This window comes from Phoxinus phoxinus (assembly GCF_949152265.1).
Source record: "Phoxinus phoxinus genome assembly, chromosome: 16".
Classification (NCBI taxonomy): domain Eukaryota; kingdom Metazoa; phylum Chordata; class Actinopteri; order Cypriniformes; family Leuciscidae; genus Phoxinus; species Phoxinus phoxinus.
Genome location: NC_136891.1, coordinates 5423687 through 5444634, shown reverse-complemented (window position 1 = coordinate 5444634; position 20948 = coordinate 5423687). Strand labels below are relative to the sequence as shown.

Sequence of the window (20948 nt, the reverse complement as noted above, 5' to 3'; positions counted from 1 at the left end):
TCACAGTCCCTCAGGAGCAGTCTTGGGTTAAGTGTTTTCCTCAGGACACATCGAGCTGGATCATGAACTTGCTAACTTGGCGACTCTCTTGGTCTGCATGGATCGCACCAGCAATCCTTGCGTTAGCAACTAACCTCCTAAAGCATTAGTCTCCACCCCCGAACCTGTCCGAAATGGAGTAGGACACCTAAGGGTGACAAATCTTTTTCCAAGCTGTAACAGATGCTACTTTGAAATCTCCATGTCGCAATTATTGTTCACCTGTCAACACAAAGTCAAGTCATAAATCATCTTTGTAATTATCAATTGATTAAAAAAAGCTATCTGACAGAGAAAACGGCTCGCAGGCCTAATACATCAATTTTAATGACATTTCTTAATCCAAAAGACTTGGCAATCACCAGAGACCAATTACAGACCATGAGATAGAGGCAAACCATTAATAACGAGAGTTAGCCGGTTTCGCCTCAACATCTTTTGGATAAAGGGCTTGCAGGGGTTCATTTAAAATTAACTGGTAATCCACAAGCATTATGTTACACTGAATCTAAGGGTGTGTTGACACTTGTAGTTCGGTTCTTTTGGTCCGAATCGAAAAGAAAAAAAAACGAAAAAACATTTACAGTAGTCCTGGTTCACTTAGCATTCACACTGTCACTTTTAAGACCAAACCTAAAGACTTTTATGACGTCTATTTTGCGACAGAACTTATCAAACATCCAAAACAATGCTGTGTGCTGGGCTAAACGCGCTCGCTGTGTGCATACATATGATGGTATTTTTACTATTCACTATTAGTCCACTATAGTTCACGTGAGGGAGTGAATGAAAAAGAGTGAGTGAATTTGGACACTGACTGCACCGGTAGGTTTGCCGCTTTTGCACAGTTTGTGCTTGCTGTTTATTTATCATTTGAAACTTAGCAAATTGGTAGATCTAGTTAGATGAAAAGATTTGTATTGATCTGTCATGGAAACTATGTATAAACGTTAATAGTCAACTAAAAGTTTTTTTTTCACTGTAGCCACATTGGATCGCCATCTTCTTGCGAGACGCGGGAATTCATTCGGCATGACCGCCGCAGTGCATTGTGGGTATTCTCTAGCTGTTAATGTACATCCGTTGTACATTCGTTATTCGAAGTGCATTGTGGGATTGAATGAGTGCACTTGTTAACGTCCACTATGATTTCGGACACCACTACAAATATTTGTGTGATAAATAGTGCCCTATTTAACGGTATTCAGACACAGCCCTGGTATGCTTGAGCATTCTGTCTTTTTAGGGTCGCTTCTAGTGACATCACGTCCTGTTTTTGGTTCATTTTGATGTCTTTGGTCCATGTTGCGTTAATATTTCAGGCAAACCGCTGAAATATGTCAAAAACCCACTGTTTCAGGGGTCTTGGTCCACTTGTTTAGTGCGCACTGGGGTTCGGATGGCAGCGTTCACACACTTGTTCAATTGAACAGCACTAACAGAGCAAATCGCACCTTTTAGACTTTTTTAGACACTAAAAGATTATCTTTGACTCAATAAAAATACAAAATATTACCCAACATTGTCCCTAGATACATGGCCAAGAGTATGCAGACACCCACTTCTAATAAACTGGTTTTCTGAAGCCGATTAATTACAGTAAAGACAAATCTTAATGCAATGGCATAAAATGACATTCTGTGCTTCAGACTTCAGGGAAAGCATTTGGAGAAGGTCCTTTTATGTCCCGTGAGCACAAAGCGAGGTGGGGACTGACCCACACAAAGCCCAGACTTGAACCCCACTGAACACTGACTGTGAGCCAGACCTCATCGCCCGACATCAATGCCTGATGCTCTTGTCTGAATACGAGCAAATCCCAGCAGTCGTGTTCCTGTGGACAGTTTTCCCAGAGGGAGTGGAAGCTGTTAGGAAGGGCCGACTCCCTATTAATGCCAGTGGTTTTGAAAGTAAACCCACAGGTACTGTATATACATACTGTTGCCCATTTAGTATATACTTCCACAAAAATATTAAGCAGTACATCTGGTCTCAGCAATGATAATAAAGGTTTTTTGAGCAGCAAATCAGAATATTAGAATGATTTCGGAAGGATCATGTGACACTGAAGACTGGAGATGCTGAAAATACAGCTTTGATCACAGGGATATCAAATATATGGGATTATAAAATATATCAAAATAGAAAACCGTTATTTTAAAATATACCGGTAATAAGATTTCACAATATTACTGTTTTTTTTTTATCAAAGAAATGCAGGCTTGATGAGCATAAGAGTCCATATTACCAACCCCAATTAATATAATATTTCAAGAAATTCTCACAACGTAATTTTTGTTCAATGTCTTTTAATCAGCTGGTGTTTTGGTCATTTTTGGTGCAGATCATTACATTATAAGTATAAAAAATTTCCAGTAATGTTTCACAAACACAAAGTTTCACTTCTCAATCTTTATTTTTTTTCAAAGCACACTTTTCAAGCAATATATATATATATATATATAAAGAAAGAAAAAAAAAATATATATATATATATTTAAAACCATTTAAAACCTTTTTTTAATTGAAAAGTGTGCTTGTGCTGACCTTAATAAATGTAATTATTTGATATAATGCAAAGAGATTCTCATATTTTAATAAGTCGCTTTTTCGCTTTGTATAATTATCAACCATCTTTTTATAAAGGCTTTTCCCGTTTCTTGGTTCTACATTTCTCTTTCCTCTGAGCCTCAGCCTTGGCATCACACAGGAGAGAAAAGCACACTATCTTCACATCAATCGCTGTACAGTATGTTAGAGTTACAGCTTCTGCAGCTCGAATTCAGCCGAGGTTTCCAAGTAAAAATTTCTACAGCACACAATCTCAAAGCAACTAATAACACTGGACATTTGTTCATTCTTTCTCCATAATTGTGCTCCCTGCCGGCTGCATTTCTAAATGAAGATTGCAACATATAATTTCCTAAACCATATTATTCAAATACAGCATGACAGTGACAGTAACACCCCCAAAATGAGGTCCCTACCCGAATCATCTCACTTCTTCCAGTTGTGCTTCTCTCCAACTGCGCAACTAATTTTTACTGAACTACATTTGGGAGGCACAAATTGTCTGTGACACTTCCAAATTTATCATCAACGTTAATAGTGCCGCATAATCCTCTCGGTACAAAAGGAAATCAGAGCAAAGTACCATGATCAAATTATTCAATTGTGAAAAGGGTCATAAATACTAGTTGTAAACAGGAACAAATGTACTATCTGAAGAATTTAAAGAAGCAGTTGTTCAGCACTATGAGCTTGTTAGCAAGAGCACAGCAGTCAGGATACCATATAAGAGACCATCATGGGATCTTATTGGTTTGGTTTTCATTTTTATTTTGATTAAATTGTATAATTTAAACAGCTTGAAAAAAATACTTTAATCAATAGAAGAAGTATTGAACATGAAAGAAAAATAACTATTAAACATGAAAGTATTGTGCCATTATTCAAGACATTTCTCCTTATATAGAACCTTTTTGGCATATAAACAGCATTTTGAAATTGAGTCAAGATCCCTTGGGGTCTATATAGAGCTAGGGATGTCCCAAGCCGCTCTCAAGGATCAGTATCGGTTAAATCAGCTATTCTAAGCCCAACGCTTTATTGAATGTCAGCTGTCACTCAGGTGTCGTGCAGTATATGGTCGGAAAATGCTCCTTCATGTGCGTTTGTCAACCGCATTTAAAAGGAAAAGAAGCTAAAAAGCAACGTGATTGCAACGATGCCAATAAATAAGCAAATTGGTGTCAATAAAGATGATTTTCGAGTGATTCATTACAAAAGTGCACATCAAATAGACTAGACTATCCGAGACGTCGTTGCCATAACGCATTTCTATGGGTTGCGTATCGCTTCGGACTTGATTGACAGACTGGCATTCTGACAACGCAAGTGTCATGCTTTCTAACCTTATCTGCATTTTTTTTTTTATGTGCAATTATTCTAATTGTACATGTATACAAAAGTATATTCATACTTTTGACCACACAGTCTGTTTACAATGTCTACCATTCTACATCTATACAGTGTGCAAATATATACACAGGGCTGTACAATGCGACATATGTCGTACATGCTATGAAAAATTGGTCTGTACGAGAAATACATTTACCACAGTAGCACGTGTGTGACACATTTTAGCATGTGAGACAGAGCTTGTTTGTGTGAAGTGAGGATTTGTTTTGTGTGAAGTGAGCTACACAACTGACTGAAATGAAACCAAAATTGTGATTTGGCTTAGTGAGCTTATGAAATCGCAAAGGTTTCAAATTTTTTAAATAAATAAATAAATATATGCGCAGGTAAAAGAGCAGCGCAGTTCAGAGCAGATCGATCGCTGCTCTATCTCTGCAAGCGCTGTGATATTGAGTCATTTACAGTGTAGCATGCATTTGAAAAAGCAGCAGGTGTCAAACTTCCTTCCAAACTTGTATTGAGAAGCATTTACAAACCTGTTGTTGTCCAACAAAAGAGAACATTTAATGGACGGTTTGAAATAACTTACTTTTGTGATCTGTTGTGCTTCACATCACAGAATGAGGCAGAAATTATATTATTTTATAATAATCTGTACAGTGATAAAGGCTGATGCAATGCTAGTCGATAAAGTCGACTAGCATTGCATCAAATATATTTTAATGTTTCATCAGTCGAAACGTCTGTTACAGCGATAGCTGGGTGCCTTTGTCCACATAAGAGATTTCCTGGAACTTCATAATGTTTATTACTCCTTTGAGTCTCACTTGTGGACGTTCTGCACTAATGAGACCTCTGGCTATGAGTATAAATGAAAAAGATATTGCGTGTGTACTCACTAATGTTCTCAATACCCTTATTTTGGGGGTTACTTACTTATGCATAATGAATGAATTTCCAGACAAAAAATAAAAATAGACAAAATAAAAATTAATCATAACTGAATATTTTATAACAAAACTTTAGACATTCATATATATATATATATATATATATATATATATATACACGAATCGGCAGATACTCAATATTCAATGGCTTGGATCAGATCGGGGGCAGAAGAAACTTGATCAGAACTATAGGGCTGGAACGACAAGTCGACGTAATCGATTACGTAAATTAGTCGATTTGCGTGGAATGCGTCGATTTATTGCGCCATGTTCCCCAATGATGGCGGCTCCCAGGCACGCTGAAAATCAGCCGTCATTAAAACATATATTGAGCCCGTTCTAAAGTGTGGATTTCTTTTAAACCAGAGGTCGAATAAAATGTTGCTCTGCATGCTCTGTAAAACCGCAATGGCAAACCACAGCAGCACAACTTCTATGCAGGAGCTTCTGTAAAGAAAGAAAACATCCTGGGGCTCTCTTACCTAGTATCTGGACTAGTACAGTGAAACTTTACACAGCACTAGAATACAAAGTTGTCAGTCTTATATTTTGCGCTGCGTACGGCTGGGTTCATACCGCATTCTGATTTTTATGAGTTACAAAGCATTTAAAGCTGTTGGTTATAAAAATGTAAATTATCTAATGGATGAACTTGCGCCTCAACGGTTTTATGGACACCGTCATGTTTGATACTGTCACTTTGGTTAGTTATAATGCGGTCGTGACTTCAGCCGTTTGATCATACACATGAAACATTTTCAAGCAGCCACTTTAATCTCCTGAATGAACCAATCATTTCAGGATTCACACTTGGAAGCAGTTGCTGCTGCAAATCCCCAAAAGTGATCAAAAAGGCCTACACTACATAAACCTTATCTTTTGTGATCATTAGGTATAAGTTCATACATCGATTAGTTATGGTTATTTATTTATTGGTAAATTATTGATTATTATTTATCAGTAACAAAAGGATTAATCAACTATTCAGGAAAAGATAAGATTAGATTTTTAGAATAATCGGGAAAATAATCAAGATTAATCGATTGGGGGGGGGTAATTTGTTCCAGCCCTAATCGGGACATAGAACCCCAAAAGTGTCTAGTTACACCCTAATAAAAGTTGATGTTATTATCAGTGGCAGGGAATAAGAACGCCTCGCAGCGACCTCCAGCGCCAGTGTGAGCGTGGCACGATGTAACCGTTTGGCTCGTCTCTGCCCCTAAAAACAAACCGCTGCACTCCAACTAAACTTTGGGAAGAAAGAAACCGCCTGAAGCAATAATTCCATCACTGGATAAATGGATATCAGAGACATGAATACGATTACATCCCTTCTGAGGTGCGCTGATTGCTTTTGATGAAAGCGATGAAGAGTCTTTAATGGCATGTCTGTGTCTGTACGATTGAGTCAGAAACCCTCATTCCTGTAATCATTTCCCCTGGTGCAACCTGGCGATTATACAAAAACACATGCAGAAACGGAAGGATTGGTATTTATGTAGGACAACATCAAATAACATTTGCAAGAGGATAGTTCAACCAAAAATTTTAATTCTGCAAATGAAAATGTTGGTAAAACATTTTTCTTTTTTTTACATTTAAAGGTACACTGTGTAGTTTTTTACGTATTTTATTAGCTAAATTGATTGTGTAAAATTACCTCTGCCAATGATCTGACTTATCCTCGTAAGCGAAGAATTTCTTATCTTTATTTACATGGGATGGGTAAGTCCAAGGAGGCTTCCATGTCGTTCCGCCATCTTGAAAAACTATAATAGCAGAGAGGGACAAAAAGCACTAGCCTACCTCAACACGTTTTCACGGCGCGTTTTCGTTCAGAGCCAGCGTCACGTGACTGAAGCGAACAAGGAGATCAGTGAGAAGCGCTTGTCACTGTCCCGGCAATTGAAAGGCTGCACTGCACGAAAGGCTGCACATGCCGAGCCACAGGAGAAGGAATCCACGTCGCCAAAAAAGCAAAAAAAAAAATGTATCTAAAAGGAAACGTGACCGGCAAATAAAAAAAATGAGGGTAAGAAAGACTTTGACCAGGACGCTGGTCAAATGCTGGTCAATGTTATGGTCTAAATAACAAGCTTTTTTTCATTGCTTGGTTGTGTAATTCATTATATAGGCAGCATAACAGTATAGTTAAACTCGATGAAGTGCTCTTGGAAGACATGTTGTCATCTTGGTACATATCGGCTACCGTAGTTGCAACACGCATTTGAAAAAGCGAGGCGCTAGAGAGCACTATTCGTTTGAATGCAAAATACAATTTCACCACAAGGTGGGAGAAAATCCTACACAGTGTACCTTTAAAGAAGTCTCTTACACTCACAAAGACTGCATTTATTTGATCAAAAATATAGCAAAACAGTACATTTTATTTTTACAATTTAAAATTGTTATAAACAAATTAGGGGTTCACAGAAAATGACAAAAAAGCATCATAAAAAGTATCCATAAAGTTATGGAATAATCCACAAGAGCTGTGTAGTATATTCAGCTTTCTGAAGCCATATGGTCATGCAAGATTTGAGTGTTATGGTGGATTTTTAGTAGGGCTGCCCCCGACTAAGGATTTTTCTAGTCGATTAATAGTCGTTCATTTAAGCCATTTGTCAACTAATCGCACGTTTATATTAATTTAACGTTAGTCGACTATTAGCGGGCAGCACAGCCCTAATTATTAGTAAATAACAACTTACATTTTGGTCTTTTCCCTCACATAAGGCTATAATGTGACATCAGAAAAATTGATGGGATTCAATTTCCACATTTGCATAGAAAAGAGACACTTGGACATTTCACAAAACAAATCATGTTGTGTGCCAAAGAAGAAAGAAAATATACAATTTTGGAACAACATCAGAGAGAGTAAATGAGGACAACATTTCCATGTCTGGTTGATCTAACCCTTTAACTCCCTGAAAGTGTCTCTTCAAGCCACAGAGAGAGACAAAATTATGTCAATTACTGTGAATAATGAAAAACAGGCAAATATGTCCAATTTTACACAGCTTTCATACAACTTGCGTTCTAAAAATAGTCACACTGACATTCCCTTTAAGGCAAGTCCAGTTCACTCAGTTTCATAATTACATCATTCATAACCACATTGGGACAGCAGGTTTACAGAGCTTTACTTAACAGTGGAAGCTAAACTGGTTGATATTAAACCATATGTTAATGTCCATGATGACCCCAGAGGGGCAGTATTTAGTGGCTAGTTCTCAGCTAAGGCAGAACGGTCCACAGAGGCCAAGTGCATCTAGGAAAATCATAAATCATCTGCGCAGTTTTACACCTGAACTCTCTCTAATGCCCTAGATAGAGCCGCTATCCTTGAAGGCAGATTCAATTATTTACCCAGAAAATAAATTATTACATAATGCCCCAGCAGCACACAACGTCCCACAGTACCGCATACATCCCAGCGATGTCTGACAATTTGTTTCCATCTGAAACATTTAGAGAGAAGAAATTATACTCGATAATGGGTGTGATAGAATGCAAATAGAGGACGTAATGTTAATAAGTGGAATAATATGTTGTCGGGTGCGAGAGGGATTTCAGAGAGAGTTAGGTTAACCTACACCCCGCTGGGTATCAGTGCTGCCGGGACGGGCGACTGGAGATTACAGGCTCCGGTAAGCACTACATTCACTGGTCATTAAGCCAATGTACAACTGCTTTAATTCACCCTAGTGAGTGTATTTTTATGCAAACACACTTCTGATTTTGCCATGAAGTCATAGGTCTCCATGTAGGGAATGAACTTGTGTTTTTAGGGAAAAAACAAGCGTGCAATTGCTAGCCTGTGTTAAAATACAATATGAAATAAAAATTGACCAGAGTTATATCCTTAAGTGTCTCCTGGTTACAGATCATAGTGCATCTTAATCTAAAGAACAAGCTTTCTGTCAAAGGCTTTTGAAAAAAGTTTTTGTAGCATGACCATTTTTTTTAATATATATATATATATATTAGTAAATAAAATTAAAGCGAGTAAAAATCATATACAGTACCAGTCAAAATTTTGGAAACTTATTTTTTATGTTTTTGAAAGAAGTCTCTTATGCTCATCAAGCCTGCATTTATTTGATCAAAAATACAGAAAAAAACAGTAATATTGTGAAATATTATTAACAATTAAAATAATGGGTTTCAACTTTATTATACTTTACATTTTTATTTATTTCTGTGATGGAAAGCTGAATTTTCAGCATCATTACTCCAGTCTTCAGTGTCACATGATATTTCAGAAATCATTCTAATATCCTGATTTATTATCAATGTTGGAAACAGTTGTGCTGCTTAATATTTTGGGGGAATCTGTGATACTTTTTCAGGATTCACTGATGAATAAAAACTTTAAAAGAACAGAATTTATTAAAAATAGAAATATTTTCTAACAATATAAATCTTTACCATCACATTTTATCAATTGAACATCCTTGCCGAATTAAATTATAATTTTTTTCAAAAAAAGAAAGGAAGAAAAGGCTGACCCCAACATTTTTAACAGTAGTGTATATTGTTACAAAATATTTATATTTTAAATAAATGCTGTTGTTTTTAAAACTGATTATTCATCAAAGAATCCTGAAAAATGTATCAAAGATTATTAAAAAAAATATTAAGCAGCTCAACTGTTTCAAACATTTACAATAAATCAGGATCATGTGACACTGAAGACTGAAGTAATGGCTGATAAAAATGATTTTAATTTACTCACTTTAATTTAATTTTACTTAAGAATAATATCCATAAATTATTAAGTAAATTAAACAAATGTACTATTACAAGTTATAATTTATGTAAACTTTACTACTGGTTGATCGAAGTATGAATCTGAGTATGATCTTTCCAACAAACAAAAAAACAAACAGGAGAGGCGAAATACATATTTAAAAAGTTTAATTTAAACTGTGACAGTTTTCATAATCTTTAATAAAAAATTAAGCGGAGGGATTATAATCATCCTGCAAAAACAGCACTTAGCACATCTCTTCTCAACAAACAGGCATTATTCATGTCTGTAGACCAACGAGCCAAGTTTTACACTCAAGAGTTAGTCTGTTCAAATCCCAAACACCGAGTGTGATCAACAGCAATGGTTACGAAGCAAACACAACTTATATCAAATCCCAAAGGATACGATGAAGTCCCACGCTACATTATTTCCCATTAAACATGACTTTCCTCCAGAAATGTCACATTACAGACGCTAAATGCTTTGCCACTTTTAAATTGAAATGCAAATGCGGTTTCGTGGAGTCGCTAATGTCTGTGAATGTAAAATCTGATTTCAGAGTTCATCGGGGATCTGACGCTGCTAAAAGCACTTTACGATCACCAAATGCAACACGGCCACGCAGAGTTTTCAGGCAAAATCCCGTTTTAAACAGATGGAGGGAGGAAAGCTCTGAAAACCGGCGGGGGTTGAAGGTGACAGCTTGCGCGGGGTATGGATAGCGGACAACAGTCTCTAATGGCTCGCACGGCCTCTTAAGAGCTCAGAAACTGTGCAGTTCGCTTAAGGCCCTTTGCCCTCTACATTAGCAAGTATATTACTCCATTTGCTTTGGCTCTGAGCTGAATATTCTGCATACTAATTCACATCACAGACTCTGACATTCACTCAGGCATGGATTCCCAACTGGCTTAAGTCCACAAATTATGAGGCAGTCTAACGTGGTCTCTCGCTAATTTGACCTCTCTGTGCAGCCCGGTTGAGGGATTGCATTTGTCTTGTCAGCAGTCAGAGTTTGGTTTCCATCTCATCTGTTGGTTTTAGCCCGGTTAGGGCTGCCAGCGCATCCTCATGGGTTCAGTCTATATATGGCCTCAGTGTGCCAGCGGTCCTGCTGCATATTTACACGCTCCTGCGGCTCTCCGTTCACCCGCGGTGCCAAGGTTCAAGCATGGCATCAATGGTATCAAGCTAGACGCTTCTTGTTCTGACTGACTGAATCAAATGTCCTGAATTGGATGCATGTGTCACCTCAGATTTTTTTAAAACCATTTTTACATGCAACTTTAAAAGCCCAAAAAGGTTGCAATATTATTGTAGTACAAGACAAGAAAGTCTAAACCACTGTGGCAGAACTCATTCTCATGTATATATAGTCACATGACTATATATAGAACTCATTCGTGTGTGTGCGCGTGTGTGTGTGTTCAAATCAGATTTTTCAGCTTCATTACTCCAGTATTCAGTGTCACATGATCCTTCAGAAATCATTCGAATATGCTGATTTGCTGCCTAAGAAACTTGTGTTTTGTAACAATCAGTCACTTTTGATCAATTGAATGCATCATTGCTGAATAAAAGTATCATATTATTTCAAATCAATCTTACTGACCCCAAACTCGTGCATGTTATAACAATGAATGTACACTGTACAACTAGAGCAACACATTGTAGAAAAGAAAGTATTAAAAATGGGTTTCATATTTTGCCATTGGTGTTGTTCTCCAAAAAATAATGTGAATAAATGCTGGGATTATTTACAAATTCCAATTACTGATTTTAAATTACATGAGGAAAAATTTAAATTAAATTATTTACATAATCATTTTAGGTAATATAATTGGGCTGCTTTTAGATTACTTCTAGATTACTTTTGATTTAACTCGTTTATCACACTGGTTTGAATAGAATCATCTTGTACCAAATTGATATAAAATATAAATAGAAAGAAAATTAATTCCATTTCTTGTTATGAACAACATGAAGTTAACATTATGTATACGGGGGTTTATATTAACTGCAGGGGTTTGGTAAATTGATAAAGCTATTAATTAATGTAATCATAAAAATGTCAAATTAAAATAAATTTTGAAATAAAAACACTAACACAAATATAAAACGCTGTTTTCTGCGCAGCGAATCCACTTTGCATCCATTTCAAAAGGATGAGGACTTGCACTGGAATTGATATACGAAAACCGACGCAATCATTAGCGGTAGACCAATCACAACAGACTGGGTCATCTACCAATCAGAGCAGAGGAGGCTTGTGGAAAGGAGGGGTTGGATGCATGTAAACATATTGTAGGAGACCTCGAAAACAAAATATAGAGAAAAAACACTATTCAAGAAAGCTTCCACGATTTCCTCCAGTTTTGATGTCAAAACAAATTTGGCTTAAAAAAGAAAAAGCACAAGCTACCTCCTTCCTTGTTTGCCATTTATAGAGTGTAAAGCTGTAAGAAAGACAGGTGCGATTCTCAGGACACCGTTTCAATGAAATCTGTCAGGTAGTAGCAAGGACATTTTATCCTCAGTATTAAAAATAAATAAACCTTTAAACCATTTCTGACCTTTCCCTGATAGCAGAAACCCCATTTAAGGCGTTTACATGACCTTGTTGACTTAAGGTTTAATCTCACGGATGCAAACTCGCTATAGGCAACCTACAAACACAACTTTCTCTTCACCGTAACCGGCCTCAAAATTCAACATCATTTGCATCTAGTCGTTTATTCGACAACGCTTTTGTCATTTGATTTAGCAAATTTGAAACAGAACATTCAGCGCAGACAGGTAATTCATCAAAGCACAAACAACACCTCGAGCCCAACTAATTAATAAAGATTTTGCCTTGGCAGCGCAAGATGAAAATAATGTGACGGATGACACACATGACAGACGTTGCCGACAATTCTGCAGCCGTGAAATGGACGCAGACTAGATCTTCTAAATTAGGAACTGCTTTCATTACTTGAGCACTATTCACTCACAACCTTAAATAGACCGCAAAGAACAGAATCAAACACTGCTCTCTCAAGTCTGTACAATGTTTGGCATAAACAAAGCACACGTCACATCAATATCAACTTCTGTGTGCTTATTTTTTATATTAAGAACATGGCTGACACAGAACCGCTGCCCAGATTGTTTTATATAAACATTAACCTACATTTTCCAGGCAGTTCGCCTGAGGTCGCGAGAGATAATGCATCACAGGAGACAGCCACGCTAAAAGATGTGGGAAATTATGCAACGAAGCGCCTGGTCCTCGGCTCTCAAGAAATCAAGCAATCATGCACTCAATCCGAAATGAAATCCATTCAGAGTTAGAAGCGTAACCTCACCTGTATCAGCCTTCCTATACCGCTCCTCTCGACTCATAATAACATCCCCAGAAGGTATCTGAACCTGAAAATAATAAAACCGCCTAGCTTTCCAAACCAAATTCTCTTCTTTTTGTCATCTCAGGCTTTGAAAAGGCTGCAGAAATCCATCCCTGCTCAAATATTACTATTCTGAAAACATATTAGCCCTGTCTTCCATAGGAAAAAAACTCTTATTCTTTTGTTCATCCTTTTGTACTTGATTTCAAAAACATATTGATTTTGACCAGAGAAGGGTGGACCAATAGAAACAGCAGCACAACACTCCCTCGGCTAGAATACAACTATTCACAGTCCAACCATTTAGTCAGCCATGTTTCTCCAATCTACTGGAAGTTTGAAAACATTGACGAGACGTGTGTGGGTGTGTGTGTGTGTGTGTGCAACTGCATCCGAACTGTAAGCCTTTAATCCGGGGCATGTTCTCAGCTGCTACCTGATACATTCTCCAATGTTATCAATGTCTGCGTCTGCAAACATGACAGAAGTGCTATTCCACCGAGAGCCACGGCGGAATCTGCACTTCTGCGTGTGCAAGAGAACACACGCGTGGCATGACACGGATTATCCCGACGACACGGGGGGAAGCGGCACAGCCGAGTGTTATCCGTGTCGTGACGTGTGAAATATGTTTATATTGAGAGACGGCTGACCTCCGAGATCACACTGAACTCACTTACAAATGCAAAGAGATCAGCTGCTGTATCCCTTGCACATGCAATCGGTTTTACTATCTGTCATAGTATTGCCTGGGAGGGGTAAATTCAGATTGCATTTTTTTTTACTTACTGCACCAACAACAACAACAAAAATCATCTGAACATTATGTTTCTGTATGCACAATATAGCCTACGGGTTCAACAAAAGCTTCTTACTGTAACAGCCTCCCTTATGATATTGTACCAATCAATAAGAACATGCATAAGGGAAAAACTCAAATCGGTCTCTTGGAGATACTTTCCAGCAGAGTTTAGTAAGAACTCGTATTCAAGGGTTTGCAACAAACAAACAAAAAGGTTCTGTAGGAGGTCCATGGGCTGATAGGCAAAACATATCGTTTTTGCATTTCATATGAATTGTTTTATTCAGTTAAAAAATATATATTTGTGTGTGTGTGTGTGTGTGTGTGTGTGTGTGTGTGTGTGTGTGTGTGTGTGTGTGTGTGTGTGTGTGTGTGTGTGTGTGTGTGTGTGTGTGTGTGGTATATATAATTTGGTTGCTACGATTTATCGTTTAGAGTGTAAAACCATCATTAAACAAATATACAGTAAATATCTACTGTCGAACTACAGTATATAGTTAAAAGATAAACCCAGGACAATGATCTGGGGTTTTTCGTCTTCAATTAACTACAAACTACATTTATGTCAATGCTGATTTAGAAAAAAGCTTGAAAAAATCATATATATATTATTATTATTATATATTATTTATTTATTTTTATATATTTTTTTTTATAGAACAAACACCTAAAGCGGGTGGTCAATGGTTTCGTCTCCAAACGTGAGCTGTCTACACAATTTTAAGTTAGATATATTGACAATAAAATGCATTCTAGATAGGTTTGGAGAAGCAACCATGGAGTTTTGGTTCACTTAAGGGTTGCAAACTAAACTCTCCAGGTCGGCCAAATAGCAAATCACAAGTATTTGGAGAATCCAGGACAAAAGTATCCAGGACATGTTGTCCAAGTGACCCAATCCAGCGGTTGCTATTAAATCCCACCAGGAAGTTTTCCCCACATCCAGAAGAAGAGGATGGCGTACACAAACACCTTCACCAAACGCGCGCGAGTGGCATGTGACAATCTGCCACCAGAACACGCGCGTGATATAATAGAGCTCCATGCAATAATAATGTACAGTTGCCATCCACGACATCATCACCACCACCACCACCACCACCACCACCACCATCACCACCATCATCATCATCCTCATCCTCATCTCCAGCCTCACCTCCAGATCGAGTTGCCCAGTGATGCCAGGCGTCCGTCCTTGTTTCTCAGATGTTTTTTCCTCACGCGCTGGCCGTTGCTTCATCTCATGGCGCTGTAAAGTGTGTTGTGTTGTCTCGCATCTGTAGCAGGTGTCTTTCTCCCTCGTTGTGCGCTGTATTGAGTTGACAGATGCTGTCCGCACACAGAGAGAGACGCGAGTGAATGCTGCTCCTGCTCCGGTCTCTCCCAGCTGATACTTTACTCCACACAAGCGCCTCCCACTTCCAGCCCGTCAGCTCTGTGTGCGAGTTTGCGTGAGAACCAGCGGCACCTACTGGCGAAACATGGAAGTGCAGCAAATTCCCTCACCTGAAAACATAGTCATATGAAATAAATAAGCATGCAAATAACTATGTACACTACCGTTCAAAAGTTTGAGGGCACTATTATTTCATTTAGTTTTTTAAAATAAATTAATACTTTTATTCAGCAATGGTACATTGATCGAAAATGACATTAAAGAAATGTATAATGTTACAAAATATTTCTATTTCAAATGAACGTTTTTGAGAACTTTCTTTTCATCAAAAAAATGCACAAAAGTATTAAACAGCACACCTGTCTTTCACATGGATAATAACCAGAAATATTTATTGAGCAGCAAATCATCATATTAGAATGATTTCTGAAGGATCATGTGACACTGCAGACTGGAGTAATGATGCTGAAAATACAGCTTTATTCAATAAATTACATTCTAAAATATATTCAAACAGAAACAAGTTATTTTAAATGGCAATTATTTACTACTGTATTATTACTGTTTTTACTGTGCCAAATAGATGCAGTCTATTGTGAGCAGAAGAGACTTACAAACACTTTTTTTTATTTTATTCTATTAATAATAATTTGTTACATTTATATAGCACTTTTTCTGGGTACTCAAGGCGCTTTACATGGAAGGGGGAATCTCCTCAACCACCACCAATGTGCAGCATCACCTGGATGATGCGACAGCAGCCATATTGCGCCAGAACTCCCAGCTTACTGGTGGAGAGGAGACAGTGATGAAGCCAATCAGTGTATAGGGATGATTAGGAAGCCATGATGGACAGAGGCCATGGGGCAAATTTGGCCAGGATGCCGGGGTTACCCCCCTACTCTTTTTCGAAGGACGTCCTGGGATTTTTAATGACCAGAGAGAGTCAGTACCTCGGTTTAACGTTTTTTCGTGTTAACGAAATCACTGAGAAATGTCTAAAACAGCTTCACTCATTCCTTCCAATGTTTTAATGTGGTCAAATTCTGTTGTAAATGATGCAACATGTCGACTGTTTACCATTAGAAATGTAAAAGTGACCAAAAAAGACAAATGTTGTATTTTAAGGCACTATTAATGAAGAATAATATATTCCCAATACACTAGAGTGATGTGCAATTAAAGAGAGTGCTCATCGCACATTTGACATGCCGGTCCAGATGTTGGCACGGTGTGGCATGGTGATTAATTATGGATTAGATTCACACAACACGTGTTTTAATTCATCTGTTATAAACATCTTTTCAATTATGTGTATATGGACACAGTAAATTATGTGACGTGTGGTGGTTGTAGGTTCAAATCCCAGCTGTGATCAATATCTATCACCATTCTTGTGCACTGTAAAGTTAAAAGGTATCAGCTAAATGAAAATGAGTCTTCTGCACTGTTCATTTCAGTGAGCGTGTTCCCACTGGAAAATGCTTGTTGACATGCAACCATTAGTAGCTGGAGGGTATGTTTAAACCCCCTCATTCTCCAGGTTTGTTGACCAAACCCAAGGGTAAGAATCCGCACTGATATCTGCTGATTTTTCACTGAAGTGGCAATTGGATCCGACATATATAATACATCACAAACGTTTAAAAATTGAAGGTTCTCTCTCATTAATAATAAAGCACAACTAGTGTGTCAAAGGTCGTGGGTTCTCTGATTCGCTCCCTGTCATGTAGCCTGTGCGCAGGCATTGTCTTAACAGCACGCCTGCAATTTATGGATATGTATGCAGCTCTGTTTGAGCAGGAATAGCTCCAGGGCCACAGCACAACACTGCCCTTCGTTGGGATCCACTGGACCCGAACGTGTTTTTCCGACCGACCGCTGCTTGTGTTTGGAGGCCTCAGCACGTAACGCGTCACTGCCGCTGGTCATTCGTGTGGCTTCATTTCCTTGTTTTTACATGCATTTAGGACTTTGGTTCATGTGCTTTGTTAGGTCTGATTTAAGGCCCGTTCACACCCAGAAAAATAACTACAAAAATAACCATAGCTACATTCGCGTTCACACCAGCGGAGCGGATGATACTGTTCTGTTTATAAGCAGTTGTCATCTGTCACTTTAAATGCTCGTGCTCTTAAAGCAGGAAGGATTCTGATTGGCTGTCAATATTTAATCGTTCATGAACATTCTGACAGTGATTCCAAGCATATAGTTTCTCATTGCCGTTCTCTTTATTGTTTTGGTGTGAACTCTGTTGTTCTTTTATATTTAGAACGATTTTTAGAACTCTTTATCGTTATTGTTCACACCAAGAAATTATAACTAGGCCTATAACAATAACTATATCGTTCGTATCAGCCACGATGCAAAAAAAAAATAATACACGGCAAGGAAGGGGTTCATTGAAAAATAATTGTACAAATTAAAATAATTTATGGATTCATTCATTGTATTAATTATATCGTTAAAATTGTGTATAATTTGTGCAGAATTATTGCATAAATATTACTTAGTACTATAAACTCCCTCCAAATACAAAATATTCAATTAAATGAAAAATACTATTGAACAAAAATATATCACATGATTTTACTGAAGAAAAGAAAAAGTGGCATTTGAGGTGTTCGGCCACTTTTGACCTGAAGGATTATGAGTGTGACCCATAAAGAAAGGTTAAACAGTGCGAAATATGTTTTCAGCGTTGATTATTTGCCATTGATTATGACCAAAAAAGATGAATGTTGTATTTTAAGGCACTATTAAAGAAGACTAATCTCACATTTCACTTGATTTATGTCATTATGAAATCAAATTTATGTCAAAATGTCATTTATTATGATCAACTCCTGATGCATTGAACCAATTCCCATCTCACATTTTTTCTTGTTAAATATTCTATTTCACTCAAAAAATAAGAAATATATCACATTAAAATGGGTTTTAAATGCTGTTTCATGTCGACTTTAAAGCAGTTCCACACAAAGCTCCTCAAATAGATCGTCTTCAAATAGACAGGCTGTTCTTGAATTCAAAAGACTTCCTGGAAATGCTCTATAAGGTTCATTGCTTGCTGCACTGCACATACAATTCAATTTCCATTAGACGCACAGAGAAATAAAGACACGGAGATCCAAATAGCATCTAAATTGCTGACCGCCCCTGTTAGTCCATGTTCCATTATGGCGGCTGGACAGAGCAGCCCGGGTAATTGGTCACCAGAGGAAAAGGCTCACCTGTATGGTGGGATTATCCACTAACAACTCCATCCATCAGCAAGCGGCTAGTTAATGTACCAGCGGGCTCTGACCTTTGACCTTTGACCCCACACTGCTCAGAGAAGGTATCTGGAAACAGGATCAGATGTTGTGTGGTTGATTCATTTTAGGAAGAAGGAATAGTTCATTATTTATTGTGCCTCATGTCACTCCATATGAACCCATATGAACACAAAATAACTGTTTTCAGTATTGATAATAATCAGAAATGTTTCTTAAGCAGCAAATCGTCATATTAGAATGATTTCTGAAGGATCATGTGACACTGAAAATTCAGCTTTGATCACATAAATAAATAAAATGTTAAAATATATTCAAATAGAAAATAAAGTTATTTTAAATTGTAATGATATGTCACAATATTAGCCTACTGTATTACTGTATTTTTAATAAAAATGCAGCCATGATGAGCAAAAGAAAGTTTGTTATGATTGAATTAAACACTTTAAGCAACATGCAAGACTTCCAGAATGACCTCACTTCCTGCTATGACTTGGAAACATGTGCTATTGATCTGATTCATTGCGTGAAGAGCTTGTAGTTGTTTGAAAATCCTCTGAAAGGAAAGTTTCTAATGCGCATATTCTTGCAGTACATCAGTCATCGGCTCCTTTCATGCATGTTGATGCTTCATAATGATCTGCAGCGAAATTTAGACTTGCATCAGAGCACATTTTGTGCATCTGTATTTTTCAGTATATATTGTATACACTTAAAATGCTATTTTGATTTAAAGGGGTGGTATAATGCCCTTTTCACAAGATGTGAAATAAGTCTTTGACGTCCCCAGAGTGTGTATGTGAAGTTTTAGCAAAAAATACCCAACAGATATTTTTATATAGTTAAAGGTGTCACTTTTTGAGGGTGAGCAAAAACGCATCGTTTTTGTGTCTGTCCCTTTAAATGCAAATGAGCTGCTGTTCCCGACAACACAGAGGGCGGAGCTTCAAGAGCTCACACAGACACACACTGAAAATCTGACAAAGATGGAGAGACTCAAGAAGAAGTGACAACAAGCAACAGGACATTTCTGAATGGTTAGTTGATGAATTTCTAATGCATATTCTGTCATGATAATCTATAAATCACGTTCCCCGGGGGAGGGGTTTATGTAAATTTTAGGGTTAGTGATGTCACTAACCCAGGAGGAATGTTGTGTAGTCCCTACCAGCCGTTTGTTGTAGTCCTTAAAAAACGATTTCTTTAAAAGCAAATATCTTCCTTTGCTTTGAACTTTGAGCGTCGTAACTTTGCAGATGTTGTTTATGCTCAAACAGCAACATTACACACTAACTATATCAAAATCATAATCAACCACCCCTTTAAAAAAAAGAACACAAACGGGGTAAATAGTGTTAAGGAAAAACACACTACGCACTCATATAAGGTTCAATAAGAGTGTAAAAACATCCATTAGAAAAGCGCAACGCAAGAGGCTGAACAAGGACATCCTAATCTTCGATTTGAGATATTCTCGCTTTCAGGAAGAGCACTTCATGCATAAAGCGACCACCATGATGATGAAGAGTGGTCCTTAAACATTTCAGAAAAACCCTTGTGTGCGGAGACATTAATTGGAGGCTTTAAGAATGGAAAAGACAACCCTTAATCCACTTCACACAAGCTCCCTCCTGCAGCCCGCATCTAACGTGTGATCAATACGGCAAGTGACTACTGTTAGCTGCAATTAGCACACAATGCTTCCCCTTGCTATTTTCAGCATTTCCCATCCACAGGAAGTGCAACAGGGAGGATAATTGTGTATTGACAAAAAAAGGGTGCCGGGGTACACACATGCGCATCCGATACTGTCATCGTGTGGCTTCAGCTGGGCTCGCTGACCATTAAACCGGCCAGTGTGAAGCCAAAACCACCAGCACAGCTGACAAACAGTTTGATGAAGATGAATGGAGAAGCTCGCAGTTAAGCTCACCTTTTCTGTTAGTGCTTGAACTCAACACACATTGCTCAGAGGTTGCTATTCATTTCAGAAGTTTCGCCTAGAAAACAATAATAATAAAAAAGAATAAACAACATAAAACAACAATATAAAGCAATAAAATAAATGTGCAAAGCAGTTCAGAGAATTTGTTCTTGGATGAATTTCATAATAATTTGAGAGATCTCTGAGGTTTGATTGCAGAAATTATTTATAGACTAGGCATTGGTCAAATATTAATGTTGGTGCATGCAAACCACACAGGCATATTATTCTCCAAAAATATGTAAATAATCTATCTGCCAGATGTTTGCATTTAATGTAATAGGTTTCATTTTATAGTATTGTAACAGTTTATGATGTGCTAATAAAAGAGTATAAAGAAAGGAAATTGCTTTTCTGAGGAAAAACACTTTTTATTGCTTTTCCAACAACAAAAATAAGAGATGGAGAATAAAGCATAAAAATAATGATGAAAGAT

General features: G+C 37.5%; 1 protein-coding gene across 1 annotated transcript in view; it reads right to left on the bottom strand.

The window, feature by feature from the left end:
• The window catches only part of klhl29 (kelch like family member 29), a 253702-nt gene extending 235202 nt beyond the window's left edge, over positions 1–18500 (bottom strand). The window contains exons 1-2 of the mRNA XM_079584475.1: positions 18487–18500; positions 15014–15363 (exon numbers count right to left, since the gene is read on the bottom strand). The gene's annotated coding sequence lies outside the window, so the exon portion shown is untranslated. The remainder of the gene's footprint in view (positions 1–15013; positions 15364–18486) is intronic.
• Positions 18501–20948: the final 2448 nt, after the last annotated feature.